This window comes from Equus asinus, chromosome 22, assembly GCF_041296235.1.
Source record: "Equus asinus isolate D_3611 breed Donkey chromosome 22, EquAss-T2T_v2, whole genome shotgun sequence".
NCBI lineage: Eukaryota > Metazoa > Chordata > Mammalia > Perissodactyla > Equidae > Equus > Equus asinus.
In genome coordinates this window covers 51,813,306-51,840,373 of record NC_091811.1, presented here as the reverse complement: position 1 = coordinate 51,840,373, position 27,068 = coordinate 51,813,306, and the positions used below count along the sequence as shown (strand labels likewise).

Genomic DNA, 27,068 nt, shown 5'->3' with positions numbered 1-27,068 from the left:
ACCACCCACCTTCCGGCTGCAGTGTTGACCCATTTTTCTCTGGTTCTAACTGATGAATGTGTTTTCTTGGGCTTTTGGGGCACTTGAAACAGTTCATTGTATTTATTTATTCATGCAACAAATAGTTATTAAGCACCAGCCCTGTGCCAAGCATTGTTCTTGGCTTTTACATACATCAGGGAACAAAACTGAGAAAGATCCCTGGCCTGGCGGGGCTGCGAGTATGGGGTGGTGTATTCAGTCTGTGGGCCAGTTCACTGGATGGCCACTCTCAGCCTCTTCTCCATTTTGAACAAGCTGAATGAAAGGAGATGGAAAGAAATAGTAAATATTGGAAAATATCAGTGTTTACTCTCAGATGTCACCTTCGCTTCTGTCTTACCATCACAATTTGAATTTAAGTACAATGAAAAGTGTGTGCTGGGGGCCACCGAGTGGTGTAGTACTTAAGTTCACGTGCTCCGCCTCAGTGGCCCAGGGTTTGCCGGTTCGAATCCTGGGTGTGGACCTACACACTGCTCATCAAACCATGCTGTGGTGGCATCCCACATACAAAAAAGAGGAAGATTGGCAACAGATGTTAGCTCAGGGCCAATCTTCCTCACCAAAAAAAAAGTGTGCTGTTCCTCAAAAAGTTTGACACAGTTACCATGTGACCTGGCAATTGTACTCCTAAGTATATTCCACCCAAAAGAGTGGAAACCAGGTGTTCAAACAAAAACTTGTACACACATGTTCATGGCAGCACTGTTCACAACAGCCAAAAGGTGGAAACAGACCAAATGTCCTTCACAGATGAATGAATAAATAAGAGGCAGTATGTCTGTACAACGGAATATGATTCAGCCATAAAAAGGCTACAACGTGGCTGAACCTTGAAAACATTATACTGAGTGAAAGAAGCCAGATACAAAAGGCCACAAATTGTGTGATTCCATTTACACGAAATGTCCAGAATAGGTAAATCCATACAGACAGAAAGTAGATGCGTGATTGCCAGGGGCTGGGAGGAGAGAAGAATGGGGAATGACTGCCTAATGGGTACTAGGTTTCCTTTGGGGTGATGAAAGGTTCTGGAATGGATAGTGGTGCTGGTTGCACAACGTTGCGAATTTACCACGCCACTGCGTTGCAGACTTTCAGACAGTTGAAATGGTGAATTTCGTGTTGTGTTATTTTACAATTAAAAAGAAATTGTGTGCTGTACGGTCCATGTCCACACTGGACTTCTTGTCCTGCATGTTGTCTCTGCCTCCCCCAGGCCTGGTCCTTCTACCTGGAGGAGGATTGTCCTTTCTCTCTTCTCTTAGGTAACACATCTTCATCCTTCAGATCTCAGCTTATCCATCACTTCCTCAGGAAGGGCCAAGCCCCCCATTACATCCTCGAGCACTATGTGCCACCCTGGTGGAGCACTTGTCTTGGTCATAATTAAGAAATGAAAAATCATGACTTGGTCCTAATTAAGATGTGATTAAGACATTATGATGACTATCTCCCCCACTAAACTATAAGCTCCTGGAAAGAAAGGGGAGCCCTGTGTATTTTCTGCTCTCTGTGTATCCCTAGGGCCTAGCTCAGTGTCTGGCCCATTTTAGGCACTCAATAAATATTTACTGAGTGCATAAATTAATAAACGTCCACAAGGGAATTCTACTAGAGTCACTACCCCCACCAGCCCTGTATCAGGTGGTTTTCCCATCACTGCCATTGCTGCCATTGAGCCTTCATAGCCACCACGACTCCTCATCATAATTGCCACAGACAGGTCAGGATGAAGCCAACAGAAGCCAGAGATGGCAACGAGGAGGAGCAGCCAAACTCCCAGGCAGCTTAGGAGGCGAGACAGAGTTGGTCAATAAGGGTGAAGTTCAGGTCAATTATTGGTATTAGGATGAGGGAAGTCAAGTGCCAAGGGAGGCAACTGTCTAAGCTGGAACCATGAACGTGAGTCAAGTCAATGCTTCACAGGATGGACTTTCCAAGAAACACGTGTTGGACGAATACCTGAACGAGTAACACGCCAAGAACTTGCAGGCTAAGTGCCTGGAATGTAATGGGAGCATAATAATGGATTCTGGGGATTTTAAGAGGAGACTCGAGGGGACCTGGCAGGTCGTAGGATGTGGGATCAGGGGAGGGAAGAGTCCAGAATGACTCCTAGGTGGGGAACACTGGAGGAGGAGCAGGCTAGGGGAGAAATGATGAGATGAGTTCTGATGTTCTGATGTTGAGATGTTACTGGGAAGGGTAAGAGGAGGTTCTGGGAGCTGCAGAAGCCAGAGGCAGTCAGTGGGTGCGAATGGGAAGTGAGGCAGAAGGGGAGGACAGGAGGTTTCAGTGGTTATGGGAGGAGCTAAGGAAGAACACACAGTTGGAGAGAGGCAAGAGAGAGGATGACAGATGGTGCTCCATGCCCAAGAAGGAGGGAGGAGCTGGGTCCAGATCCCAGGCTAGTCCCAGTCAGGAGGACAGAAGGCCGTGTTTCAGAAGGAAAGAAGAATGTGTGGATGATGCTGAAACGTGAAGAATGGGTGGCAGGAACTTGAGAAAATTCCCTTCTTAGGACTCCTGCTTTCTTTGCAAATGAAGAGGAAGTTCAGCTGCTCAGAGAGACTGGGAGAGGTGGAAGCTCGAGGGCACTGGAGAGGGGTTGAAAGACCTGGAGTAGGCAACAGAGAGAGGGCCAGCAGGGAGCAGTGGAAAGGGACTGTTTGAGGTAAGAGGCCAGGATCTCTATAGCGGCTTGCTGTTCTCTGTGGGATGCAGCAGCCCAGGGTGGAAGCCAGGAAGGCGGCCAGACCCATGGGCCCAGGGGGTGCTGGGTAGGTGCATGAGCAACTGAGCAAGTGGTGGCAAGCAGAGAAGGGTGTAAAAGCCAGAGGCACTTGGGGTGGGGAGAAGGTAGATGGCAGGGAAGGGGGCTGGAGGTCTTGGTGAGTGGGACTCTGGGACAGGCAGGTGTGAATGAGGGAGTCAGAATCAGAAGCACAGAGGGATGTGGCTAGCGAGTGGGGTGTTTAAGCTTTGAGAAGTGCAGGAGTTGTAGGCAAGATAAGGTCCAGGGTGTAGCTATGGGAAGGACTGGCTGAAATGGAGATGGGAGGGCCTTTGGAATTGAGAAGGTTATTGAATAGAACCAATGTTGGACCATCACCACAGAGGAGGAGAACTGGGCTCCCAGGACAGCGAGGAGGTGGAGAGGAGGTTTAAGGACAATGCTGAGGAAATAGGAAGGCTTGTCAGAGGACTCTGGGAAGACTAGGGAGAGAGAGAGGGAAGAGGAAGCCGAGAGAGGAAGAGGAGCTGGGAAAAGCTGGATGGCCACATGGAGGCACACGGTACACAGGAGTCTTATTCTTCCGGAAAAGCCTTCTCTACCCTCCTGGCTAGGGTAGAGCTCCTACTCTTCCTCTGGAAGCCTTCCCTGATGACCCAAGACTGCCCCTCCTGGGCGTTCCTAGAGTACTCTGGACTCTCCGTATCACAGAGTCACCCCATCGTTGTGATGTCTCTGCTCTGGCCTGCCTTCCTCACCATGGATGGTACAAAAGCTGGATCTTGGTCTCCAACACCTGGCCCAGTGTAGACACTCAAGAAAAATGTGTTGAATGAAAGGGCTAGTGGGTTGATTGGGCTGGGCTGAGCTGCAGGTGGCCTAATTAGTTCAGAGGAACAGTGTCTTGTTCCTTTCTCAGTGACCTTCCTGGGCTGTTGTTCTGGGGGAGAAAGACCAAGTGTCAGGGATGGATCAGAATAACCTGGAGGGCTTTTCGAATACAATTGCTCATCTCCCCTGGAGGTCAGATTGTCTGAATCATGTAGGGGTGAGAATAGGGAGAGGGTTGTGCACACACTTTAAGAAAGCTCCCTGGGTGATGCTGGCCCTCCACATCCCCCAGTCCCAGAAATCACTGTTCAAGGCTGAGTTCCGGGCCGTCTTCGAGGTGAGAACAACCAACCCTGGAGTTCAAACCAAGGTGTGCTGGACTCAACCTCCACACCCCCACCCCAACCACCTGTTCTGCCCCCATCCAGACCATCACTGCCATCCCCACCTTCATGATCTGAACCACCAGTAACCCAGATGTTCATCACCCTCACCCCGCTTACCGGGCCCCTCACCTTACAGCCACCTCGGCCACACTCAGTACAGTTTGGTCTCAGGGAAGTACTTCCTGCTGAAGCCCACCTTCCTTTCCCACCAGGGGTCTGGCCATGTTGTGAAAGTCACTCTTTTGCAACCACTACCCATGGGCAGACTGCGCCCTGGCTGGTGTCCCTGTCCTTGGGATTCATCTTTGCCCCAGAGATCAATGTCCTTGATCATTGCCATGTTCTAGCTGGCTTCAGGGCCTTTTCTGGAGATTCCCACTCTAAGATCCATGAAGTGTGTGTGTGTGTGTGTGTGTGTGTGGTGTGTCTAAGAGAGCATCTATAACTTTCACCAGATTCTCACAGGATCTTCGAGCTTCTGAGGATGTGCCTGCACCCCTTGGAGAACTCCTGTTCGTCTGTCAAAACACAATTCAGACATAGCTGACTCTAGACGCCTTCCCAGCCCCAGCATAGACTTGCTCAAACTCTCGAGCATTATGGGTTGAGTTTTCCATGATCTGCCTTCTCCACTCCAATGTCAGTCCCCTGAGGGCAGGAGTCACAGCTATCTACTCTTATTCTCTAGAGCAGCACTGGCCCACAGCACGCGCTCAGACGGTGTTTCCTATAACCAGACAATCTGTCACACCGTTCCAGAAATTACTCCTCTTTCAAGAAGCCTACCCAGATGGTCTAGGAGGCAAACACCTCTTAATCCCAACGTGACACCTCTGGCCTTACCCCTCAATTCTCACCACACCTCATTGTACGAAGGCCCAGCGCCTCCCCTTAAAGACAGAAAAACGGACCATACGCTGGATTGACGTGTTGTTCTACATTGGCCACCCAGTTATCTGTCCCAGGCACATCCAAGTGTCCAACCAAGGCTTCTAGATGTCTTCATATCAAGTTCCAAGTTCTCAGCAGACTCACGGCACCCCACTCCCTGCCTAACTGTATCCCTCTCCCCTTCCCAACTCATCACCCTAGAGAATTCTGATTACTTCATCCCTCTAGAGGTGACCCCTTGGGTGCCCTGCACACCCTCTTACTGCCCAGAATACTGCACGGAGACCATCCAAGCTGCAACACTTCCCTTACCCTGGAGACACCTGGTTCCGTATAGCCCTGCGCCTCCTCTTTCCACATCCATGCATGAGTTCCCTTTGCCAAGAAGCTCTCTTTGACCACATCCTCCCCCCTCCCCTGCCTCCCTCCTTTCCTGGCCCCCAGCTCTAGACTGATTCTGACTTATTCTGGGGGTGGTTCTGCTCCCCTCAGCAAGCACAATTCCTGTGCTCAAGCAGACTTCACTCCATCCTTGGGTCATGGACAGGAATGGGGACAGGGCTGGAAAGCAGAGAGCTCTTCGGGTGCACAAAAGGCCCCAGAGCCTGAGCTTTGGACAGCCAGGACTCGAGGAGGTGGCAGGCCACATTCCAAAGAGATGCTGGAGTTCTCTCCCTAGTTGGTGGGGGCTGCTTGGAGCTGCAGAGGGCAATTATCACAGTGCCCCAGGGACTCATGCTCCATCAGCAGTTTCCAAATAGTCCCTGGAGCAACACGAGACAGCCCTAGGCACCCAAGGACTTGTTCAACAGTGAGCTGGGCAGGGGGTGTGCTGGGGTAAAGGGCACAGAGTAGGGGTGGGGGCTGAGGTCAGGTTGAGGAGACCTTCCTCAGGGAAGGGACTCCACACTCCACACTTCTGCAGTCAATTCCAAGCAGAGTTGGGCAACTGCCAGAACCTCGGCTTATCAGAGCAGGAAGGAAAGTTAGTGATTGCCTGTCCCATGGGTGGTTCCTGGGAGCAGGGCTGCACCAAGGCTGCAATGGGGCTTCTCAAGGTATTCGCTGTAATTCATCGGGTGCTCCAGGCTCTGAACACTTCCCCGACAGGAGCCTGCAGTCATGTAACTCAGCCATAAAGAGCCTCTGTTTTTCACTGGAATTTTATCAACCTGGGATGGCACCGCTTGCTGTCTGCTGCAGATCTGAGTTGGCCCCATACGTCTTCTGTTAATAAGAAGCGGAGAGACAAATTAATCATTACTCACATGCTGTTTGCTTGGTCGGCAACATCTTTCAAAGCATGACGTCCATGGCGGTGTGGGAGTGGGGAGAGATAACAAATGGACGGTGTCTTTGATGGTGAAAAGGTTGGAAAATATTATCTACTCCAACCCTGCAGAGGATGCAACTGAGGTCCGAAGAGGGAAAGAGACGTTCTAAGGTTGCACAGCAAACTGTGGACAGATATCAAATTTGAACACAAGTCCCCAACTCCTAGACCAGAGCACTTCCCACCAGGCCACCTGCCCTCTCCGCCCTCCCAGGGACTGCAGAGATGCTCATACACGTGAGTTACTCCATTTTATGTTTGTGAGTCTCTGTTCCTCAAGAGAACCAGTCTTCCAAACACTCTCTCACTTTCCCTCTTCAGAAGCTTTGACCGATCTGTTTGTTCAGCAGTAAGTGCCAAGAGAGTCCATACTGCAGGATTGCTTTCACATAAAGTACGAAACCAGACAGAGCTGATGTCTGCTGCCACAAGCCAGGACAGTGGTTATCCATAGGAGAGGTGGCGACTGGGAGGGGAACCAGGGAGTACTGGGGTGCAGGTCACGTTCCATCTCTTGATTGGGGTTCTGGTTACACAGGTGTGTTCAGTCAGTGAAAATGCATCGGGCTGTGCTAATGACACGTGTGTCCTATTGTATGCTTGTGATACACCAATTAAAGAATTTGAAAGGTATGCCATCAATAAATACTTGTCATTGATTGGTGGAAAAAAGCACATAGGGACTGTTTCTAAGCAATGCTTTAATATTGGACAAAGCTACACGCTGCCCTGGTCAGTGGTCTGCAGTGCTGTGGAGCTCTCCCTGGCCGGTCAGCCAAAGGCCGCCGCAGGGACAGGTGGAAAATTATGCATCTTGCAACACCCGAGCTTCATCAGGACCAGTAATCTCTGGCCCAGTTCATACCAGGCCTACAGGGATTAGCACTGCAGATTGCAGGGAGTAAAGACCCTGAGGGGGATGTCCAGCCTGGTGAGAGAGAGGGCCTGCACTGATGAGAAGGAAGGCAGGGGACAGCAGACATCAAACACCCTCTTGAGGAAAGGACAGCTCAGAACCCAGAGCCTGGGGGTGGGCGGGCGGAATTTGAGCTGTGTGCCAACTCAGGAGGACAAAACGACATCTTTCAGCCAGTTTCTGACGGGCCCAGTTCTTGGGAGAAGGATGCATCTGAGCATGAGCGTGTATGGGTGCAAGTGTGTGCCTGTGAACAAGCCTTTGCTCCAGCTGTCCCATCAGCCTGGCACACCTTGCCCACCCTGCCAGAAACCCCCTAGTCCTTGTCTCTTCCTGGAAAAATCCTCGGCAGGCTTCCAGGTTCAGTTCAAATGTCTGAAGTGGCCTGACACCTCCCTGTCTCCCAGGCAAAATTGCCCCCGCCCTCCCCCTGTGGGCCCACAGTGTGACCTAGCGCTCGCCCCCCTCAGAAGGATGGTGTGTGTGCGGGCTCCACGCCTGGCCTGGGTGCTCCTCAGAGCAGGGACTCCAACCCCAGGTCTCCGGAGGATTGTTGAAGTGACAAATCTGCGCATATAGCTCTGGTAGTATATATTAGGACTGACTGGGCATAATCCCTCTAAACAAAGAAAATCATTAGCAGATTAATTAAGAGCCCTGTTTGGGGCTCTAATTCAAAGGCTAATAATCTTTCATCCTAAGCAAGTTCTGACGCTTTGATAAGACCTGTCACTGAGTTACAGTATTGATGGAAGCCAGGCCCTGGCTGTGGAATGCCTAAGTATGCAATTCATACATAATTCCTCCAGTAATTTGGACACATTTTTCTCTTATTGACAAGCATTATAATAACTATAATAAACTAAGGAAACCTCAGGTGAAACAACACGTGACTACACTCGTCAATAGAGGTGTAACCATGAATTTAATGAATGCCTTTCCTAAGCCCTTCTTTGTTAAAGATGTTTGTCCAGGTTCTTATCAGAATAGGAACTATAGGAGTGACTTGATAGCATTCATTTATTTATCCACTCATTCACTTATTCACTCAGCGTGTACTCAGCCCCACCGTAGTCCTAGGCTCCACGCCAGGGGCCATGGGAAATATTTTCAAGTCAATAAGACATGACCCCTGCCCTCAATAAGCTCATCTTCCAGTGATATTGGCGATCCCAGCAACCTCATCAGAGTACCAGATGCTCTAAGACAAGTACTCATCAGATGTCAGAGGAAGGCAGGACTGACACGGAGAGTCTGGGAAAAGTCTGGGTTGGAATGAGTTGAAAATGTAGGATTTTGTTCACAGTGATATGCGCTTTTCCTTCTGTAAAAGTAATTCCTGTTTCAGAATGGTCAAAACAGTCTTGAGAAACAACAAAGTTGGAGGAGTCACACTTCCTGATTTAAACTTGCTACGAAGCTTCGGTGGCACTCTGTCTCAAGTCTCAGGACTCTGTGGTGCTGGCATAAGGATACACATAACAGACCATGGAACAGACTTGACAGTCCAGAAATAAGCCCATATATTTATGGGCAATTGATTTTCAACAAAAGTGTCAATGAGGAAATAATAATCTTTTCAACTAATGATGCTGGGACAACTGGATGTCTACATGCAAAAGAATGAATTTGGACACCTATACTAAAATTAAGTCAAAAGACCTAAATGCAAGAGGTAAAACTATAAAACTCTCACGAGAAAACATAGGGATAAGTCTCTGATCTTAGATTTGGCAATGGTTTCCTAGATATGACATCTGAAGCACAAGCAACTAAAATAATAATAATAAATCGGATGTCGTCAACATGAAAGACGTTTGTACTCCAAAGGACACCATCAAGGAAATGAAAAAACAATGGGAGACAATATTTGCAAATCATATATCTGATAAAAGTCTGGTATCCAAAATATATAAAGAATATTTGCAACCAAACAGTAAAAAGATAATCCAATTTAAAAATGGACAAAGGATTTAAATAGATCTTCCTCTAATGATATATACAAATGGCCAATAAGCCTGTGAAAAGATGCTCTACATCATTAGTTATTGGGAAAATGCAAATCAAAACCAATTCACACCCACTAGAATGGCTATAATAAAAAACAGACAATAACAAGAGTCGACAATGATGTGAGGAAATTGGAACCTTTGTACATTGCTGGTGGGAATATAAAATGGTGCAGCCACTTTGGAAAACAGTATGGTGGTTCCTCAAAAAGTTAAACATAGCATTACCTTATGATCCAGCAATTCCACTCATTGCACTCCATACCCAAAAGAATTGAAAACAGGGACTTGAACAGATAATTGTATGCCAACATTCATGGCAGCATTATTCACAATAGCCAAGAGGTGGAAATAGCCCGAGTCCATCAATAGACATCCATGAACACAGTATGCTATATCCATAAAATGAAATATTATTCAGCCTTAAAAAGGAGGAAATTCAGATACATGCTACATGGATGAACCTTGAAGACATTATGCTAAATGAAATAAGCCACTCACAAAAGACCACCTATTTTATGACTTCATTTATATGAAATATCCTGAATAGGCAAATCTGGAGATAGTAAGTAGATTAGTGGTTGGCAGCGTTCAGGGAGCGGGAGAATGGCGAGTGACTGCTAATGGGTATGGGGTTTATTTTTGGGGAGATGAAAATATTCTGGAATTAAATAGTGGTGATGGTGGCACAACCTTGCAAATATGCTAAATACCACTGAATTGTACACTTTAAAAGAGTGAATTTCAGGGGCCTACCCTGTGGCCGAGTGGTTAAGTCTGAGCGCTCCGCTTCAGCAGCCCGGGGTTTCACCGGTTGGGATCCTGGGCGCAGACAGGGCATGGCTCATCAGGTCATGTTGAGGTCGTGTCCCACACAGCACAATCAGAGGGACTCACAGCTGGCATATACAACTACGTACCAGGGGGCTTTGGGGAGAAGAAGAAGACAAAAAGATTGGCAACAGATGTTAGCGAAGGTGCCAATCTTTAAAAAAAAAAAGTGAATTTTATGTTACCTGAATTATATGTCAATAAAAAAAGGGAGTTCATGCTTATCATAGTAAGTTTGGAAACAAATATTTTAAAAAAGAAGAACAAGTCAGGATGGAGGATGTCAGGGGCAGGAGGACCCATTTGCAAGGAAGGTAGGAAAGGATGGGGTGAGTGTAGCCTGTGTCTGGGGTGACTGGTGCAGGCCTGCGGGGGGCCTGAATGCCAGCTGAGACTACAGGCAGGACGAGGAGGAGCCATGACGGGCTCTGGGGAGGCCGGGCTGGCCCCAGTTAGGAGGTCACATAAGAATCTGGGCAAGAATGGTCACCGTCCCACTGAATACTGAAAACGTGTCCTTTTGATTTCTTGTTAGCCAGCAAATGCTCACAATGTGTATGCACGGTAAACAACGAATGGGGATGGCAGCATTATTTATAATCGAGAGAAATGGAAACCACACAAGTGTCCAACAATAGGGCCCCTGCAGTTGTGGGAGAGGATGTCACATGGAAAGGTGTTCAAGATACTTAAGTGAAAAAAAGCATTCACAATAAGAACTTGATTTTATGTATATATAAAAAGGTATTCAGGGGCCGGCCCTATGGCCGAGTGGTTAAGTTTGCACACTCCACTTCGGCAGCCCAGGGTTTCGAGGGTTCGGATCCTGTGTGCCAACATGGCACCACTCATCAAGCCATGCTGAGGCAGCATCCCACATAGCACAACAAGAAGGACCTACAACTAGAATATACAACTATGTACCGGGGGTTTTGGGGAGAAGAAGAAGAAGAGAAAAAAGAAGAAGATTGGCAACAGATGTTAGCTCAGGCACCAATCTTTTAAAAAAGAGGTGTTCATAATCCCCATCTTTATATATGAGTGAAGATAGGCTAAAATATTACTGATGGTTGTCTGCTGGGTGGAGTTATCTTGACTTTGTGTTTTCTGCTTAGAAATTATTTTCCTATGACGAATGTGTATTAATTAAAAGAATAAAGATAAACATTAATTTAGATAAAATGATAGAGAGAAAATCCTATTTGCCAATTTTCTGGTTATTCATGGGAAAATCCAGTGAATCCAGGGGTTGCGGGAGGCAATACCAATGGGTCCACTAATAATTTGAAAGCGATCGGCTTTTCACTTTCAGCAACAGGACAGAGCTGGGAGCTTGGGCATGAAGGCAAGAAAGTGATTCTCAATACTCAGTAGCTGAAGAAGCTAGGCAGCTCCCTAATGCCAGTGGGCAAGAGGTATGACACTTTAGTCATCAGAAAGAGCTTTCGTTCACTCATGTGTTCATTCATTCATTCATTCACGTGTTTGGTGAGCACGTGCTGTGTGTTAGGACAGGGCTCGGTTCCAGGGCTCACTTGTACATGAGGCACAGTCTTTGCGCACGCCAAGCTAGGAGTGGGTTTATAAGAAGCTTGTCAGGGGCTCGCCCCGTGGCCAAGTGGTCAAGTTCACGTGCTCCGCTTTGGTGGCCCAGGGTTTCGCAGGTTCGGATCCTGGGCACAGACATGGCACCACTCGTCAGGCCATGCTGAGGCGGTGTCCCACATAGCACAACCAGGAGGACGTACAACTAGAATATACAGCTATGTACTAGGGGGCTTTGGGGAGGAGAAGAAAAAAAAAAGAGGAAGATTGGCAACAGATGTCAGCTCAGGTGCCAATCTTTAAAAAAAAAAAAAGAAAAATCTGTCTGCCCCAGATTGAAATTCCCAGTAAATAGTTAACATTTATTGAGCTCTTTCTATGTGTCATGGGCTAAGTGTTTCACACAGATTATCCCATTTTTTTCTTAATAACCCTAGAAGGTAGCTAGTTACTGGCGTTATTACTCCTTTTTATAGATAATAAACCTGAGCCCTTGAGAGGTTTGAAACTGACCCAGGTTTCTGGGTTTGAAAGCGGTGGACCTTCCACTTCAGGAGAAGAGCCCTTCCAGCTCACACCACTAAGCGGCCTGGCCTCCCAAGCCCGCCTAATGGCAGCCTCGTCAGCACAGCTGTTCCCGAACCTGAAGTGAGTTCTCTCACCCGTTGCGCAGCAAGCCAATCTCTGACACCGAGTGTGGTGCAAGAAAGTCGGAATTTTATTTTTGCACAGCACTGAGCAAGGAGAGAGGGCAGCTAATGCTGAAATCCCAAACTCCCCGAAAAGTTAAAAGGAAGGGTTTTTATTTGAGGTTTTAGGTAGGGGAGGGGGAGTATATGGCTTTGCTGGTCGGAGGTTTCCCTCTAGCCTGTCTTTGGCCTTGAGACACTTGCAGAGAGGAGGGAGCCCGTGACCTTGCTGGTCAGTAGCTTTCCCACCAGCCTGTATCTCTTTGCGGGGGGGGGAGATAGTCCAGGTGCTTGTCCTTGACGGTGTCTGTCTCCATGGAGGATAGCGGATTCTGGAGCCAGGAAGCCAGAGGGTAAGGAGAGGAGTGTTTTGATTTTAACCCCATATATGCTGGGTTTAATGTGGGGAAACTGATATCAGGGTCGGTATCTCAGCCACCAGACGCATGCACTCCTCAACGATGTTTAGCAAGCTCCTACTCTGGGCCAGGCACGGCTCCGGGAGCTGCGGACACCGTGGTGACTAAGGCGAGGCCCGCCCTCAAGCAGTGTACAGATGGATGTCATCCTTACTCCACAAAAGAGAAAACTGAAGCTTTGGGAGGCTGAGAGGCGTTTCTGAATTTTACAAGCGACAAACACGTAAAAGGCTTAGAAAAATGCCTGACACACACTAAAGCTCAATAAACGTTAGCTGCTGTGGTTATTTCTAAGGTCATACAGCCAGTCTGCAGCAGGCTGGGGCTCGAATCCCTGTCTTCTGGCTAAAATCCAACATTCCTTCAAGAGAAGCACCTGGGCAGTGGTGGATCCAGGTTGTGTGGTCTGAAAGTCATACAATTTTGGGGGAGTTAAGAAAAAGAATAAAATGTACAAAAATCTATAGCCATGTGAACACATTGCTTGGGTCTCTTCCAAGGCCCCAGAAGGGCTCGTGCAAGCGAGGGGCACTGAAGTTTCACAGAAAATCCACCTCCGCTACCACATATGGAAGATTTGCTACCCGAGTGGGCTGGGCTGGCCAACCACCGAGATCCCTTCTAAGACTGAGATTTTGTGATTCTGTGTCCTAAGACCCAGGCAAGAGGGGTCCTGCACTGGCCCAGTGCTTTAGAGGGCCCTGCTTATCACATCTACTCACAAAGTAGGTTTATTAAGGACCACACGGGCACCTTCGACGCTGAGGATACAGCAAAGCTTGGAACCGAAGCACCTACTCTCGCGGTTAATATCGTCAGGCCCCAGAGAAACGCTTTTCCGTATCTCCCACTCTATGTTCTTGAAGCAAGAAACCACTAAATCCTCAAGCTGGGAATGTTTGTGGGTTGTGCCACGTGGGAGACACAGCTTTTGGAGTGGAGCTCAGGATTTGAGGAAGAAGGCCTTACAAAAAGACTCCTGAACTCATCCAGTCCTTCTCGGATAGCATAATAGACTCCTACCTGGCAAAGCATGGCTTCCCAAGAAAGGCCGAGTGTCCCTTTTCTTGCTTCTCTTCATGTTCCAATTCGTGGATGCGCTCATGAATTAGTGCAGCAGTGACAAAAGTTACATGTGGCCGCTGAGGAATGTTTTGTAAGATTCATTCTCATAACTCTTATATTTGTATATTTACAGGTCCAGGTATAACACGTACGGAGCATGACATCAACGCCTTACGTTGTTCTACAGCAGCAGTTCTCAGAGTGCGGTCTGAGGATTCCTGGGCATATCAGAGCCCTGCCAGAGGGTCCGTGAGGTCAAAACCATTTTCATAAGATTACTAAGAAATCATTTGCCCTTTTCACACTCTCTTACAAGTGTACAGCGTTTTCCAGAGGCTGCTTGGCATGTGATATCATCATTGCTCTGACAGCAAATGGAATGCGTGCTTGTGCGTTAACGTTTTAAAAGTTATCAGTTTTAATTTCTAACATGATAAATACTGATAGCTATAATTTACGTAAACAAAAGCTCTTTGGAGTCCTCAATCATTTTCAAGAGTGTAAGGAGTTCTGACATAAACATGTTTGAGAACTGCTAATCTAGAGATCTAGATATTACTTTACAAATTTCCATGATGTAAGGAATAGCAGTTTATATGATGAAAGGAAAACATTTTGTAATTTTTTGTGACAGCAGTAATGTATCATATGCCATCTCATTTTTTTTTGCACGTGATGCATAAAATTTATGGTTTAGTTCTGAATCCAAGTATTGCTTTGAGAATTATACTGATAGTTTCCAGCCTTGGCAGACTGAAGTTTCTCCAAGTTGAAGTTAATAAAAGACTCAGGGGGGCCGGCCCGGTGGCGCAGCGCTTAAGTTCACATGTTCCGCTTCTCAGCGGACCGGGGTTCGCCGGTTCGGATTCCGGGTGTGGACATGGCACTGCTTGGCACGCCATGTGGTAGGTGTCCCACGTACAAAGTAGAGGAAGATGGGCATGATGTTAACTCAGGGCCAGGCTTCCTCAGCAAAAAAAGAGGACTGGCAGTAGTTAGCTCAGGGCTAATCTTCCTCAAAAAAAAGAAGACTAAGGACTGTAATGACTCAAGGAAGGTTGTCTAAATTGGCCTGACTTCAACAGAACACAAATTACGTGAAAACCTTGATTACAACCGTATAATTGGCGACTTTCCTATGACAAAGGCAAGAAAAATAAGTCTTATTGAAGAAATGTAATCATTTAATTATGTATAATTATGTATACATTTATTACTCAACCAAACTTTGTCAGCCCATCCACAGTACACCCAGACAAGTGTGATGATAATTAGATCTAGTCTTTTGATGTTTTGCCAACTTTCAGCTATTTAATAACCATAGCTTTACACCTTGAAAAAAATGTTGTTATGAAAGTATATCATTGAGGTAGGCTGATAGAACATATTTTATTTAACACTTTGATACTTTGTTAGCTTGATTGATTGCTTTTCAATATGTAGACGCATGGGAGGAGAAACTTGCCTGGGTCCTGCAAAAGTTAGGGGTGGGCCTGGTACTACAGACTGAGTCATCCTTTCTCACAGAAGTGGGCAAGAGTTTCCACAATGTTCATATCCCACATCAGCCTTTCTTTTTTTTTAAAGCTTGGCACCTGAGCTAACAACTGTTGCCAATCTTTTTTTTTCTGCCTTTTTCTCCCCGAATCCCCCCAGTATATAGTTGTATATATTAGTTGTGAGTCCTTCTAGTTGTGGCATGTGGGACGCTGCCTCAACGTGACATGACGAACGGTGCCATGTCCTCACCCAGGATCCAAACCGGCAAAACCCTGGGCCACCTACCAAAGTGGAGTGCTAGAACTTAACCACTCGGCCACGGGGCCAGCCCCCTACATCCCCCACATCAGCCACTTTTGTTCAAGCAGCCAAGGGAGAGAGGAAGCTGTGGATTCCATGCCTCAGCTTGAATCATGGTGCTCACTGTCCTCTCCATGGCCTTGGAAGGGCCTGTGCAGTGTGAAGAGTCGCCATCCACACACAAGGGGAACCTCTTGGAGCCCACAGTGTAAGGCAAACACTTTACATACACAGAGACCAGGACAGGGAGACCACACGGGACCACACGTCCGTCGCCCAGCACCCTCACCTGGGCTGCGATGAGAAACAGGATGTCCTGGGTGAGAAGGAACAGCAAAGCATCTCCCTTGGGCAGGATGGTCCTTGCAGGAGGCTGGGTCTTGGGCTGTGACTGGCTTGGGGAGCTCAAGGCCCAGGGTTCCCTGTGGCTTGGCAGGTGTGGCTACTCGAGCTCAGTTTACCTGGACACAATTTCTCAACACAGGTTGCCCAGCAGTCCAGGAAATCTGGGTCATAAGGCCTTGCCCAGACCTCAGCTCTCTTTCTATACATCTCCATAGAGGCTACTCAGGAAAAGAGCCAGGTGGGGAGTCGGGAGTAGCAGCCAATGGGAAGCCAGCTCGGTGTCCGACATTGAGGAGGTGGCATGGCACAGGAAGCCCCGGCCCCTTCACCCCATCCACGTGGTCCAGCTTACCTCCCTGTCTGTGTCTCATAGGATGGGAAAGTGGGGCAAGAGTGACCCTATCAACCTCTCTTGACCCCTCTGCCCAACCAGAGGTATGAGGACACATATCAGTTGAGGGTTACAAGGACAGAGAGAGCCATGCTCGGGTCCTCCTCTTCCTCCTTCTCCTCCTCTTCCTCACCAGTTACCACTAATGAGTAGCCCACATTGGGTGCTGCACAGTGTTCAAAAGGTGATGCCATTTCCTACCCCTCAGGTGTTTCAGGGCCAGGAGACTTGGAGGGCAGACATGCCAGTCTCCACCCAGGGTGAAACTCAAGCAGATTTGGGAGCTGATTGGACCAGGCAAAAGGGCCGAGGAGGAAGGGCAGAAATAAAGGCAGAGTGGGAGTGGGAGGCGGATTGATGGCTCTGGGCCCAGCCCTGAGAGCCCCGAGTGACGGAGGCCCTCGGGCGTGGCAGGGTGAGGCCAGAGGCTAAGGCTATGCCCTGCAGTTAATTCAGTTCTCATGGGCACCTACCAGCCGCCAGACCTTGTTCCCTGCAAAAGTGGTCCCTCTCCTCATAGCACTTACAGTGCTTACAACCAATATACAGTTATTGAGCACCAGCTGTATAGCTGGCTTGGACCTAGCCACCAAGTTCTCAAAGATAAATATGATTCTAAGGTACTTACAGTAGGGTGTCAAAGTCACCTGTGCACAAAGATAAATGCTAACGAACAGAGGGAGTGGAGTAAGTCGTTTAATCTCTAGACGACTTGAGTTTTCTCATTTATAAAATGAGGAGGTTTGACTGTCTATTTACTACTTATATCCCACCTGTTTCCAAAAGATTTTGAGATACATTCTAATTAAATACAAATTTACAATAATTTTGTTAAGCTAGAATTAGAAAATTAAAAAGCAAGTGGAAGGAGAGAAACCAATTGAAGGGGAGAGGGAAAAAGAGAGCTAAAATAAGGTCAGATCGGGTTAAGAAGTCAGACGTCAACCTCTCTGGGTATATTGTTGCTGTAATGGACCATTGAATATGGCTCTGAGCATCCTGGTAGCCAAGGCAAAAAGAGAAATAGACAGGGTCATATAATTACTACTATCTGATAAAATAAAATACATCAGGTCTTCAGGAGAGAGAAGTTTTTCCTGGTAGTAAATACTAAAGAGAATTTACTGTGTGGGTCCTTCCTTCTATAAGTAACATAGATTACCAGAGTAGATAATGCCTTTAGTGGTAGTTTTTCCAGGATGAAAACAACGCAATGTTTTCCACGTGATCATTTCTTCTGCCAAACATCAATAGACACCAAGAGTGTAACATTAAAATGAAACTGGGTTGACGGCATTTTTGTGAGGCAGCTAAGCTAATGTGGTGCAAATTAGTTTTCTGGTGACATGAACTGATACCAAGATAGAACTCAGAATATTTAGAGGAATAGTTCTAGAGCAAATCATTTCTCCACACCATGACAGCTTGGGTATTGGCAAATGTCTTCATTTTTGCCAAGCAGAAAGGTGAAAAAGTGATGTGTAAATTCTAGTTTTATTTTGTATTTCATCAATAATGAGTGATATCAAGCATCTTTCTACAAGTTTATTGGCTTTATTTATATCAAATAAATATATCTGTATGTTTATTTGTATTTCTTTTTCTGTAAACTACTTGTCTATATTCTTTGACAATTTTTTAAAACTTTTTATTGAGATTATGATAGTTTACAACCTTGCGAAATTTCAGTTGTACATTATTGTTTGTCATTCGTGTTGTAGGTGCACCACTTCACCCTTTGTGCCCACCCCCCACCCTGCCTTTCCCCTGGCAACCACTAATCTGTTCTCTTTGTCTACATGTTTATCTTCCACATATGAGTGGAGTCATACAGAGATTGTCTTTCTCCATCTGGCTTATTTCAGTTAACATAATACCCTCAAGGTCCAACCATGTTGTTGTGAATGGGACGATTTTATCTTTTTTATGGCTGAGTAGTATTCCATTGTTTATATATACCATATCTTCTTTATCCAATCATCAGTTGATGGGCACTTAGGTTGCTTCCACGTTTGACAATTTTTTAAACCACTCTCATATGCTCATCTATAAAGTGGAGATAATAATAAAGTACCTCGTAGGATTACTGACTGTGAGATTTAAATGAAATAATCTATGTACTTAAAATAGTATCTAGCACATAGTAAATGACTATTAACTATTAGGATGATTAGACTTTTTAAAAATTCATTTTTATGAGCTTCCTTGTAAATTAAGAAAATATCCCTTTGTCATATGTTTCCTCAGTTATTGGAAAAACATTTTCTATGGCAGTTTTCCATAGAGAGTTTTTTTTAATTGCTATGTGGTTGAATGTATCAATCTTTTTCTTTGTGACTCCTGGGTTTTCCATCCTGATTAGGAAAGCTTTCCCACTCCAAAATTATAAGCTGATTCACCCACACTTTCTTGCAGAACTTCTATGGTTTTATTTATTACATTTAAATCTTTGATCCAAACAGAACTTTTTTTGGCCCATCTTTATTATCCACCCCCCGCCCCTGACAATAATCCAGGCATCCCAACACCACTTATTCAACATTCTCTTTTCCCTGTCGATGTGAGTGGCGATACATGGACCTCTCACTAGAACTCCCAGCCCGTTCCCTAACTAACAGCTCCTTTTGGCCCTAATATGTTAGGACGGATGCCAACCCACCGGAAGAGATAGACATGGATGTGGAGTAGTGAGGGCACTGGGCCAGGAGGTAGGAGACCCGGGTTCTAAATCTCTGTATTGTCAGCTTGGTGAGTGATCTTAAGAAGTCATTTCTGCTTTCTGGATCTCTGTTCCTCTCTCTGCAAAATGAAGAGATAAGACTAGATGGTTTCTAAGATCGCTTCTAGCTTCAAGACTGTTTGGTTCTAGAGATTACAGACAGAGCGTGAGCATGAGCAAGTGGCCAGAACTGGAGACGGGGGCATCTGAGGTGCTTGTCAGTCTCTTCAGCGCCAGCCCTGCCCCTCTCACCATCCATGTTCCCATCTCCCCTGCCTCCAAGGGCCTGGGAACCAACTGCCTGCCACCCCTAGAGACTCTGGCTCTGGCCCAGGAAGGCAAGACCCAGGAGCAGCTGTTGATTGACAGAGAGTGGGCGGACGGCACGGGCCCCTGAGAAAGTTAGCCCTGGGCAAGTACCCTGGAGTGTGCCCATCTCCAGGGCCCTAGACCCATCCCAAGAGAGGAAGGCGTGTGGAGGACTGGAAAGCCCTACTCTGAAGATTGGAAGTGACTGTGAGTACACACACACACGTCATCCCACAAAGCACACACACAAACAAGGGCAAACTACTCAGGCTTTGAGGTGAGACAGACCTAGGTTCAAATCCCTGCTCCACCACTTAATCTATGTGAACTTATCTTCAAGATACTTAACTTCAAGAATCTCCTAGGGGCCGGGCCGGTGGTGCAGCGATTAAGTTTGCATGTTCCACTTCGGCAGCCCAGGGTTCACCAGTTCGGATCCCAGGTGCTGACATGGCACCGCTTGGCACACCATGCTGTGGTAGGCGTCCCGCATACGAAGTAGAGGAAGATGGTCATGGATGTTAGCTCAGGGCCAGTCTTCCTGAGCGAAAAGAAGAGGATTGGCAGCACTTAGCTCGGGGCTAATCTTCCTCAAAAAAAAAAAAAACCAACAGAATCTCCTAAAGAATGAACTTCACAAGATTTTTGTGACAACTCAATGAGTTCTAACACAGTGCCTGGGACACAATGGGAGGCCACTTCAGGAAACCCCGTATCTACTACTGCTCCCTCCCTCCCCATCGTGGATGCCTGAGTCTTTGACAAGGCCATAGCATGGTCCAATGGAAAGAGAGCTAGGCTTTGGGTCAGACCAACCACGTGGCTTTGTTAGCTCACATCCCTAGAGCGCCGAGCATGGCTCCTGGGCCCCAGCGGGCACACAGTAAGTGGTATTAACGTTAGCACTGAATACATCCTCAATGAGCCTGGGAGCTCACTGAGGGCAGCATCTAGGCAAGTTCTGGGAAGACAAGGGGTCCAGACCTGGAGGGAAGAGAGAGACTGACGGGGAGCCCCAAGAAGGCCTGAGTCTGAGGGATTCACTAACCACTAAAGGCCTAGGACAACAGGGCAGCAACAATCCCACGGCCCCAGTGGGAGTCTTGATGCTCATGCTCACATTCAGTTCAGCTCTAGACCGCCTTTGCAGAGCCATTTCCTGGCCCCGCGTCCCCGTCATGCCCAGCCAGTCAGTAATACGGTTCCAGATGCACAGATAAATTTGAATTTCAGACAAACAACGAATATTTGTGTATAAGTATGTCCTGAAGATGGAAGAGTTTACCACCCTGAAATACGCCACTTTGACATAAGTATTCTTTTGAGCTAAAGGCACTTGAAGAACAGCAGATGCAAGAAGAGCTTTCTAAATCTTCTCTTTTCTTTCTGAAAACAGGAGATAAAAACTCCCATGTGGATATACGGATGGCCAATAGACACATGAAAAGATGCTCATCATCACTGATCATCAGGGAAATGCAAATCAAAACTACACTAAGATATCACCTTACACCTGTTAGAATGGCAAAAATATCCAAAACAAAAAGTGACAAATGTTGGCGAGGTTGTGGAGAAAAAGGAACCCTCATACACTGTTGGTGGGAATGCAAACTGGTACAGCCACTATGGAAAACAGTATGGAGATTCCTCAAAAAATTAAAAATAGAAACACCATATGACCCAGCCATCCCACTACTAGGTATATGTCCAAGGAACTTGAAATCAGCAATTCCCAAAGTACCATGCACCCCTATGTTCATTGCAGGATTATTTACAATAGCCAAGATGTGAAAGCAATCTAAGTGGCCATCAACTGATGACTGGATAAAGAAGATATGGTATATATGTATACACACACATACCTACACACAATGGAATACTACTCAGCCATAAAAAAGGATAAAATCGTCCCATTCACAACATCATGGCTGGACCTTGAGGGTATTATGTTAAGTGAAATAAGCCAGACAGAGAAAGATGAACTCTGTATGACTCCACTCATAGGTGGAAGTTAAACATAGAGACAAAGAGAACTGATTGGTGGTTACCAGGGGAAAGAGGGGGTTGGGGGAGGGCACAAAGGGTGAAGGGGTGCACCTACAACATGACTGACAATAATGTACAACTGAAATTTCACAAGGTTGTAAACTACCATAATCTTAATAAAAAGTTAAAAAAAAAAAAAACCTCCCATGTGAAAGATGCCCTTCCTGGACCAGGAAAAAAAAATGAAATGTTCTCCAAAAATTGGAAGAATTTTCTCCAAACAAACCTTGGTCAAATACCTCTCCTCTTTCTTTAGCCTTCCCGGATGGTTTGGTTACTTTGCCACAATCGCTTCTCTTTGTTCAACCCAATGGAAAGGCATGTAAGTTTCACCCTGTTTTGGGTATTCATTTCCTCATGAGAGCACCGGTGTCTTGTAAAACACATGTTTGTGTGCTTTTCTCCCATTAATCTGCCTCACGTCAATTCAAATTTCAGGCCCAGCCAAAAAACCCTAAGAGGTTAGGAGGTAAAATTTGCCTCCCTTCCAGTCCCAAATATTGTGTGGGAAGTACTTATATTAAAAAGAATTTTGCTGTTTATCTGAAATGCAAATTTAACTGGGTGTCCTGGATTTTGCCAAAGTTGGCAACCCTAGCCATTGATCACCAATTGCAACAACAACTTATATTTGCCAAATGCTTTAGTGACGTTTACATCAGCTGTGTGCTGCCCTTTGCAGTGACAGTCACATCCACCAGCTGCTATGATCCTTCTGTTAACACATATGACCTGGTGGCATACTTGACACCCCATTGGGGGGATAGGCGGGTGCTGCTGAGGGGAGGGTCAGAGGTAGAGGATAGAAGAGTGAGTTCCTTGGAAGTGGGTGGAAGCTGCCTCTGGGGAGCCCTCTGTCAACATTATTATTATTATTCCCATTTAACATGCAAGGAAATTGAAGTGTGTTCACTTAAGAAATATGTATTGAGCCCGGTGCTTTTCCAGGCCTGATTTGCATAGGGCCCCCAGTTAGATGGTGGCCGGCTGAACTCTGCAACCCTGGGGCTCACGTACCTCTCCCCGCTCTCACAATGCCAGTGCTGGAGAGTCCTACGTAAGACATTGCACATGTGTAGAATTTTCTGTGTCTGTGTTGGTCTCCTTCCCCACCCAGTGGCACCTCTCCCACCTCACCCCAGGCTGGGACCCCCAGAGGACATGGACAGTCTTATTCACCTTGGGATGTCCAGCGAGAAGCTTAGAGTGGGTGCTCAGTAGATGTGGATTCCAGGGAGAGTTATTCATGGGGGTCCTCTCTTTCCTGAAGCTGTACCCTAAGCCACTGCTTCCCTGGGACAATGAGGATGGCACTGGCCACACGCTCTCCAGTTGCCTTTCTCCCCTTCCTCTGGGCCACGAATACCTGGGTCCCTGGAAGGAGTCAGGAAGGGAAGGTCAGGTACCTGGAGGACAATTCGAGGAGAGATTGAAGACACTTAGGATTAGGAGGTAAAACTCAAATGCCTGCCTATACAAGTAACATTGTCGGTGTTAGCAGTTTTGACATTTACTGTGATGGGCGGGTCCCTAAAACTAAAGTTCAGTTGGGGAGGGGTCAGGTCAGGCACAGGTTCAGGGTCAAGATCAGGGTCATAATGCTTAGGGCAGCGCTGAATATGTCCCAGCACGTTGGAGCAGCATTCCTCTGCTCCTTCCCCTTACCCCACCCCCAACTCTCACCCACTCATCTCCAGTCACACCGGCCAGCTTGCGTAGATGCGCCACACCGGGGCCTTCCTCTACTGTTGACTCCTCAGAGCACCCTTCCCCCGGGATATCCAGTCAGCGACTTCCCTCGCCTCCGCCGGGTTACTTTCTCAGTGAGCCTGCCTAGCCCGTACTATCGAACCCTGTACCTTCTCCCCAAACCAGCACTCTTGATCACACTTGCCTGGCTCGAACTTCCTTTTTCCACGGCACCTCTAACAACTAGAAATTTTATTTATTTGTCTTGTATTTTGTTCACTGATGTATCCCAAACCTGCAGATTAGCAGCTGGCATAGTGGGTGCTCAAGAAACATGAGTTTCATTGAACTCGTTGAACTGGATTTGGAAGGGACTTTAATAATCCAGTTATTTCTAATCAGCTGTGCTCTCAGAGTTCCCCACAGATCTTGTTAAAATACCCTAGCCAGAGTCCTTTTCCTAGACCTCCCGAGTCGCTCAAGAGGCTCCCCAAGGCTTCTGATATTAAGAACCTCTTCTCTGGGGCAGTCCCCTCGCTTAGCAGATGGTTTACAGAGGTCCCCAGAAGGGCCTGCCTTGCTCAGGGTCACAGCATAGTTAGGGCCTGAGCCAGCAATCCTGCAGTTATCTCCCCCTGGAGTCTTTCTAGCTCTTCAGGCAGATCTGGGGCACTGCCTAGCCCAGGTTGGGGACCCTCGGTTCAGAATATTAGTTATCAGAGAGAGTGCCTGGTGCTATTGACCTTTGTCTAGTTTTCTCCTAACCCAGTTAACCTAGCATGTAGTTGGAGCTCAATGAATGCTCGTTCTTATTACTTATTCTCACATTCTCGACAAGCAGTGATGCCTGGGATCTGGGCACAGCTGATCTTCCTCTCACACTCTGTAACAGGCTGAGCCGGAACAGGGCTCCAGAAACCAGGAGCTGAACGAGGCCTCTGCCTCCATCTTTCATGATGCACTGAGTTTTGGAGAAATGTCCTAAGATGGCTGGAACAGTGGGCTTGGGGCCAGTTGTTAATTGCTCTGTGGCCTGAGCATGTTTCATAACCATTCTGAGCCTTTTTGCTACTCTGTAAAATGGGCTAACTCCCAGAATTGACACAAGGCTTCCACCTAATAATGCACCTCTGGAAGCTCCTTATACACCATGGATCACCAAGCAAACCCAAGTTATCACTGTCTTTTTGGCCCTCTTGCTTCATGCCTCTCATGGCCCCCTAACCCTCCAAGGACAAAGTTCCAGTTCCTTGGCCTGGAGCACGGGGCTCTTCTACCTTGGCCCCAGCACGCTGCCTCCCCCATGTGCTGCCACTCCTCTCCTCCCTACACACCCTTCACTCCAGCCACAGACTTAGTCACCACCCTGAACAGGCCAAACCCTTTCACGCCTCTGCACCTTGGTACAAACCGTTCCTTCTGCTGAGAATGCTCCCTCCCTTTGCTACCTGGAGAATTCTAGCATCACCTGCCTCTGCTTCCTTGTCTGTCTGTATCCTGTTCCTCCACTGTCTGTGCAGTCGGGAGCCCAGGTTAGACTCCTCACTCTTCCACCCTCCTCAGGCCAAGTTGATTGACCTCCCTTAGCCTCAGTTTGCTTGTCTGCAAAATAGAGATGATAACAAGACCCATCTCTTCGGGGCATTGTGAGGATAAACTGGGGTAACACAAGGCTTGGCCCTTGCCTGGCACCCGGCAGGTGCTCCGGAAACGAGAGCTGTCCTTTCTGCTCTTTGCGTTCTTATCAATACTCCCCCTCCAGCTGCGCTCTGGATCTCTGCCCTCCCCACCAGCCGGGCAGGTCCTGGCCTGTCCTCTAAGACTCCTCGAGGGCCACCCTGGCCAGCTGGCTCTGGGGAAGCAGAGGGAACTTTCCTGCCCTTACTGATTGATAAAGCAATTAGGATGAGAACCATAATGGCAATGGGAATAGAATTCACCACCACCAACTGCATCCTTAGGCAAGAGGCCTGTGGCTCCGCAGGTGAGGGGGAACCTGGGGAGAAACAGACCACAGCTGCAATAGGAGTTTCACATCCCCACCCCACCCCCAGGTGCCAGAACCGACTGTGCTCCATTTCCAAGGGGAAGTGCTAAGGACAGCCCTGCTTGCCCTCTGGGTCCTGCCCTGATCTTCCCACCTGCCAGGGCCTGCCCTTTTCCTGGTTAGCTCCTTGCCCCATCCCTGGCTCCCATGGTGGTTACTTCTACAGCCACTGATAATTCTCACTAATTATGCACCAACTACAGGCCAGCACTATGAAAATAGGGTCCCGGGTAAGAGCATGGGCTCTGGAGTCAGGCCAGGTGCCTGGCAGGCAGTAAGCACACGACGAATGATTGCCATAATCATCCCAATGTTCACAATGACCACTATACTACAGTGCACTTTGGAGCCAGACTGCCCTGGGTTCCAGTCCCTGCCCCACCACATTCTAGGTGTGTAACCTTGACAAACTGCTCATCTCCTCTGTTCTCAACCTCCTCCCCTCTAAAATGGGAAGGACAATAATTAACTGCTACCTCACTGAGCTGATATGAGGATCACATATCCTCATGCCTTTAAGCCCTCAGCACAATGCTTGGAAGATGATGGTAAGTAAGCACTCCGTAAATGTCAGTTATTATTAGCCATTTCCCTATTTGGAGGATGAGGAAATAGAAGGAAAGACAAGTTAAGTAACTTGACTAAGGTCACCCAGCTTGTGAGTGGTGGAGCCCGGATTCTACCCCCAGGCTCTTTGACGCCAAAGTCAGAGTTCTCTTTGCTTTTCCATATTGCCCCTTATTTCTATTATCCTCATTCCCTAAATTTAAGCCAGAAATACAATTTAAAAAAAATATTTTTTAGGATTGAAACACTTTAAATATATTTAAATCCATGAATTCACGATAAACAAATAATCCTTAACCACTTTTGGAGACGCTAAGGAAGTAATTCATTATTTTGAAAACTAAAAAAAAAAAAGAGAGAGAATCCAGCACTGATCTGCTTTTCCTGTATAGTTTATAAAAGTCAACTCAGGTTAACCAAATAGTTGAGAGAGGGAAGTTTCTCTTAGTAAGAGTACTTTGGCTATTAAATGCAGAAGGAATGATAGAATATCACTATTTTGCAACCCCTAATGAAATAATGAATCTAGGCCTTGGTCATCTACAGCTGCTTACATTTGTGTCCCCTGATGGACGAACACACCACCACCTGTGGAGTTATCCGCCAGAATGTGGAACCTGAATCACATCTGCCTCCTGATACGGAGACACAACCAAACTCCAGACTGTAGGAAACTCTACAGAACAAATGACCTGTTTTCTTCAAGAAATAAATTGTAAGGGTGGGGGCTGGGGGTGCGGAGAGCAAACTTATAGTTTAAGAGAGACTTAGAGACAGCAATCATTTGCCATATATAGACTTTATTTGGGGTCTGATTTAAACAAATTATTTTAGAAATGAGACAGAATTTGAACAATGGTTGGGTATTTGATGATATTAACACATTACTGTTAATGTTTTAGGTCTAATAACGGTAGTGTGGTTATTTTTTTATGTCCTTTTCTCTTAGAGATATATACTGAAATACTCACAGGTGAAATGATATAATGTCTGAGATTTGCTTCAAAAGAATCCAGGGACACGGTGGGGCTATAGATGACACTCAGTGGGCCATGAGTTGATACTATAATCGTTGAAGTGCAGTAATGAGTACGTGGGAGTTTGTTATATTATTCTCTTCATTTTTGTACATTTGAAATTTTCCCATCATAAAAATTAAAAGAAAAAGTGACCGATATAAAACCATTTTGTTTTTAGAACCATGTCTGGTTATTACTCCTCTTTGGGCCTCGTTTTCCCAGCTGTGAAGTAAGGGAGCCTGACTATTTCTGACAGTGAGCGTTTACCACGTGCTGGGCGCTGGTCTAAGTATTTGTTTTCAGTCGTTGAATCTCTGAACCACTCTATGGGCAGGGGACCTATATTGTGCCCATTTTAGAGGCGAGGAAGCTAAAGTCTACAGAGGCGAGTTCACTTGCCCAAAGTCATACAGCAAGTGAAGAATCTGAAATTCGAACCCAG

The 27,068-nt window shown here is 46.8% G+C and overlaps 1 long non-coding RNA gene across 1 annotated transcript; it reads left to right on the top strand.

The window, feature by feature from the left end:
- Positions 1-6,147: 6,147 nt before the first annotated feature.
- Positions 6,148-26,780, top strand: LOC139041603 (uncharacterized). The gene is made up of 4 exons (XR_011497061.1): positions 6,148-6,457; positions 13,828-13,939; positions 21,561-21,626; positions 26,154-26,780. It is a non-coding gene; the product is annotated as an uncharacterized lncRNA (long non-coding RNA).
- The last annotated feature ends 288 nt before the right edge of the window (positions 26,781-27,068 follow it).